Below are 6,368 nucleotides of genomic sequence, written 5' to 3'. Positions count from 1 at the left end.
GTTGGTACTTTGGGGGGTCAAAAGTAAAAATGATATTTGAAATACTTTTTTTAGATTCTGAGCGGAGCGATGGATGCATTTACTTTACAATGTGTGTTGTTTTTTTAAAATTTGTTTTAAATTTTTGTGTCTTTGATCATCGTTTTGGGCAGTAACACTGTTTCGATTTTCGTCTACATTATCTTGTTTGATGGAAAAGTGAATCTAGTTGGTGAATTCGGGATGTCAAAATTTGAAATTCTCAATAGTTTTCAAAAGCGTAGGGAAAAACAAAATAAAAATCGAGGAAAAACCGTAATTTTTACGCAAAATCGGTATTCGATAAAATCGGTTTTGGTTTTTGGTATAACTCTGAAATAAATGACCGTAGATTCATTACCGTAGTTTTTTTTTCTATAAATATCAATAAAATTTTATTTGTTGTGTAAATAAGCGTGAAAATTTAATATAAGGCTCCTGATATGTCGTTCTAATAGCAGTTGAAAAATATTAAAAATACATAGTCACAATTTTTTTTTTATAAGCATTTAAAGTTCAAATTTTGACAACATTTATCAAATTTATAATTTATTAATTATTTTGTAGTTCAAAATGTATAATATGTTTAACTATTATGGTTAAGGATTGAAAATTTAAAACAAGGCTCCACGTAAATAGGTTATATATAAATTACTTTATTCACAATAATATCATCAAATATACTTGGTAATATCATAGGCTGACTGACCATTTTCGCTCAGAATCGTTTTTCTTATACAATAATATTATATCATTGAATTCAAATTTAACACCATGCATTACAGTGACCCACTTGTAACCTACTGTACAGCAGAGCGACATCCACTTATCCACCTTTTTTAACGGTATATTGTATAATATTATTTGTGTTGTGTCAATCGTTAGGTTTATCGTAGGTATAATGGACAAATATGTCGGAATAGATCGGAAAAAATACTAAAATATGTAATATAATATTATTATCAGCAGTTTCGGAATTTTACCGGTCAATACTCAAGACATTTTAAAATGTATATCGTCGTGTAATATTATTCATTTTTGTATACCCACGGACGCGATATACTGTACAGTAAATTATTACAATAGTATAAAACATCAAAACGTGATAAGGGTAATATTCTGCACGTGTCGGCGTGCGAGTTAATCGGCTGTGAAACTCCAAGACCTACACGATTACACAAACGTGGCACCGGCGAGAAAAATAACTAACCAAGAAATCGCCAACGTCGTCTACCTACTCGCCATATAATATAATAATAATAATTAATGAGTAATACGTCATAGTGATATCATAATGTGGCAGTACCGACATAAGTACCAGACATAAGTACATATTTTGTACACGACCGACTGTATTTCGGCGTATATCTAAATCCGATTGATTTATCGACGAATAAATTACTGAAAAGTCGCAGAGGTCGAATTGATGGAGAATATTATACAACCGCACGCTAGTTATAAATAATAATAATTATAACATACTTAAACATACCCAATATATTATGTTATGTTCCGTTTATTATTCATAATATCATTGTATCGAAACGATAAATCGGTCGTGAATTGAACGAATAATTTGACGCATGCGGGCGCTAGTGATGAAAGAATTTAAGTCTCTCCCGGCGTTCCCACGTGCTTATAGACGTGACAGTGGCGTTCCTCTGTGTATTATTGTGTACGATTAACATTTTATAATGTAATATTGTATACTATACCGAGTACAAATGCATCTACATAACAATAATATTATAATATTAACCAGTAAAATAAACAAAAAATAAAATAACATATTATTATACGTAGATAAGCCGCAGCGATTTGCGATGTTTATTTCGAACTATAACAATAAATATCATCACAATATTCAGAGGCTCGCAGAGTCACAGACGTCATCCATTCAGCAACGTTCTTTTCTTTCGATCTCGAATTTGTAATCTTGAGTTCGGTATCGCACTATAGATAGCCTCCCCCCAACCTCGTATCGGTGTCGTGCAACGTGTATTGAAAACATTTTTTCAAATTTATTTTTGTGTATATTATAATAAATAACTGAAAGTAACTGATAGTATAATTAATATTCTTTTTAAATAAAAAAATAATGACGTATAACATATATTTTGTACGACCGTTTCTTATTGTAGAATTCTCATTTCTCTTACGAGTCGTCGGCAATTGAAGTCGTACAGACTATATGTATAATATAATAATTTTATTCTATAGAGAAGAAACGTCATCGGTTTGAATACTACATTATTATTTCTATAAAATAGTCAGTGGCGTCATTTCAGTTTTCAATAGAGGGGGGCAAAGGTTTTGACCGGCCCTAATGGGTAAAAAAAAACCGATCGCTTCGCTCGCTACCACATATTGTCTACTTGCATTTTTTTATGGTACCCTTTTTATTAACTAGGTACATCATTTTTAAATATAAAGTAGCAGATATTTTATAAAAACAATTGTATACCTACCTATATCAGTTAAAAGCTACAAACAATTATATGGCAATATTTATATTGATAAACAAAAATATTAGCAGTTTATTGGGATATCTTCTTTTTTTTTACTAAATATTTACAAATTAATATTATCTTAAATTATATTATATATTTTTTTTTATTACTTGCTTAACGGCTTAAGTTTTGTCTGTTTATTAAACATACCAGAAATTATTTTCTATTTTTTAGCAGTTTGCGGTAATTTTATATTTTTAGCCGCACCACCCATTTATTATTTTTTAAGTCATATTTTGCCCAAATTAAAAATTTAAAAGATTAATGTAAAAATGCGTCACAAAAAAAATAAATTTTAATTTAGGTAGAATAAGGTTAGGTTAGGTACAATAAGGTATAATAAGGTACTCAACTAAATTAACACAATACGCAGAATAGTTGAATCATACAACGACTGTCACAAGTTAACTGAAGTCCGTGATCAATGATAATTAATAAGAGTGCCAATCGGTTGTTGTTTTTAGAATTTGTATTAATTTTAGATTTTAGAAATTAAACTATACGAGATTATGATATTAATTATTATTATTGTTGTGCATGCAACAATAATATTAATAATATGTTCATTTTCCTTCACAAAACCCACTCACACAAACAAACATACATACAATGTGTACGTCCCCGCATGCGTCTAAATATAAATATATTCCAACTATCAATTAGTAAAAATGTATCATTGTGACAATAATTTCTTAGTACATCATAGTATATTAGTATAATATTTTCTGAAAATATTATAAAATAGGCATGTTTTAGCACTAATAAAATATAATAATGGATATGAATATACTATTTTAAGAATAAATAATTATAACAATAAAATATTTACAAATACACAATTACTTGAACTAATTTGCCATACTTTTAATTTTTAAATTTATATATTAGGAATTATAATATAATATTGACAGTGGATTTTTTAAAAATTCACGAAACCTGTACATAGCACGATTTTATTATCATACCTAACCATTATTATTATTATTTATGTCTGTTAACTACATATTGTGTTTTGGAATAAAATATGATGTGATATGTATACATTTTTGTCTACCTCAAATAGTACAAACTGTCCACGGTTTTAATTTTTTCTAGGTGACCGTACAAAGTGTCCTACAACAGTACAACCAATAATATTAGGTATGTGCATTTAGTGCATAGTGTTTAAACTATAATGCGTTATAAACGATTCAACAATTTAAGTTATTCAAAGATTAAACATTTTAAAAGTTCAATAGTTTTTGTATCATAGTATGAATGTACCTATTATATGAATAATTATGTAATCAGGGACTTGTTTAAATAAATAGAAGCCCTGTCAGGGGCGTACACAGGATCAATGGTGGGGGGGGGGGGGCTTGAAAATTAGTTACAGTTTTATTTTAATTTTGTCCAGTCTAATAATTTTAGACGTTTATTTGAGGTATTTTAAAATGTTTATAACTTCTAAACTTTTCTAGTAGAAAAAATGCTCTGATCAAAAACTTCGATACCGTCCTCACTTGGATTGTATTTGATTAATTAAAATTTTTGTTTTCTATAAATGTCAATAAATAATTATTTATCCGGTTAAAAAGCTTAAAAATGTAATACGTAAGTTTTCATTACAGCTAAAATATTAACGATACATAGGCATCATGGTTATTTTTTATAAGCATTTTAAGTTCAAATTTCGTCAAAACCACAGCTAATTTGTAGCTCAAAACTTATAAAATATTAAATGTGTATAGCTAAGTCTAGAGTAGTTCATACTTTTACCGAAAAATTACGGATAATTTGAGGAAAATTGGTATGCAAATACAATGTTTTTCAAAAATGAATTCATTCTGGTAAGACGTATATGAAATTTACGTATTGCTTACTATAGTTGACAGTTGAAACTTGATAAATATGTTTTTTAAAAGTAATAATAATACGGGCAATGGGGGGGGGGGGGCTTTATCCTGTTAGCCCCCCCCCCCCTGCGTACGCCACTGAGCCCTGTGTACTATTTACTTTGAGCTCTTTTTACCTAAAAATATTTGTAAAAATAAAAATAATAAAATAATATACGTTTTTAAGGATCAGATGACTACCAAATACAAGTTTAATCCATAAACGACAACAATGTTTCAGCTAATTACAATATTCATTTTTTTTTTTTTGTAAATTCAACTATTTGTATACTGTCTACAAACGATATTTTTAATCATTATGATTGATTGCCAGTAATGACTAGAGATTTATTTCAAGAGGCACTCAGATCTTATTAATTTAACTGTTACCTTTGCGGGCTTTGACAGATTTCTATAGAGCAAAATAAACCTGAAGGGGTTGTAACACCCAAAATCCCCCCTTCTTTTTTATATAGGTACCACTTACCTTATACAATACACAATATTAATATTTGACACACATTTGTCATTTAGGGAACACACTTTGATTTTCATTATTTTAGCTACTGAGTCATAGAGTGCGAGTTAAAGAAGTTTAAGAAGTTAAAGCGTATGCAAGTTCTTACATATATATTGAAATTCAGAAAATTACCGTTCAGTATAGTACTAGGTACTATACCTACAATTCGTGCGCATGAGCATGGCATTGATGAGTATTTTTTTTTGTTCTTGGTATGTACAAATTTGAGGACCCTGTGCTCGTGCACAGCATGCATATGCATATATCAGGACCAGTAAGTTATCTGGAATAAAATGTCAATTTTTAATGATGAATATGTTAACGAATTTAATTAGAATAAATCTCAATAAATAACGCCGTCATAAAATGATTAAATGCATTCACTATTATTCAAATATAAGATTGCTATAATAATTTTAACTTGAGATTATTAAATTATCATTACTGTAAATTATAACACATCACTGTAAAACCAATATACATTCATCCGCTCAGAGTCTAAAATTTATTTAAGTACGTATTACATAAAAATGTAAACATTTTATTCATAAATACGATACATTTATATTTTGTTCAGCAAAAACAACTAGTACACGTATTTCACTATTATTCGAAACAATAAATCGACGGCCACTTGATCAATATACTATTATAATAATAATAATATACAGGTATAAGAAAATAATAAAACAATTGTTTCTAAGTTGTAGATACGTAAAAGATAAAACATTTTAAAACACTGTAAACGCCGAAGAACTCAATAGATAATTACCTGAACTTTTTACACGCCTATCACTGTTTGCAAATCGCAATACCTAGATATACAATACACATTATTCTAAAATAATAACAATAATCATTATTATAATATAGGATTGGTGTAATAATGGTATGATATAATTATGCACAATATGACTATTGGCTACACTCCGGTCCAACAGGTATTAAATATTCAAAACTTGTCTTCCCTTTCAGACCGCGGAAAGAACCATTCGCATTTGAACTATTTAACAAAGATTCTTGCCGACGATACTGCTTCACGGCTAATACATATAATAGTTTCCCAAAATTAATTTAAGAGTCCCTCTTCTCCAGAAAATTGTCCGTACTATATTAATTTAATTACCTACTTTTTTTTTCGAGTAATTAGCTGAATAATTCATAATATTTTCCATTTAATTGTGCACCTATTCTTGGTTCGTCGGGCTTTAGCTCGGATAAACAAATAAAATATAATATTATACGTTTTTAAGGAGTTCTGTGTAGGCAATGTTTTATGAGAATGCAAGCGTGTCGTGTGAATCGTAAAATATGAGTAAATTGAATTTAATTGATCATTAATGTGTGCGATTCATTGACTATAATGGAAGTGCACAAACATGACAACAACATGCCGTCGTGTACAACAAGAACAACATATTATTATTTATTGTATCGAGTATAGAT

The sequence above is a fragment of the Metopolophium dirhodum genome, chromosome 2, assembly GCF_019925205.1.
Source record: "Metopolophium dirhodum isolate CAU chromosome 2, ASM1992520v1, whole genome shotgun sequence".
Classification (NCBI taxonomy): Eukaryota; Metazoa; Arthropoda; class Insecta; order Hemiptera; family Aphididae; genus Metopolophium; species Metopolophium dirhodum.
Note: the sequence above shows the minus strand (reverse complement) of the source record.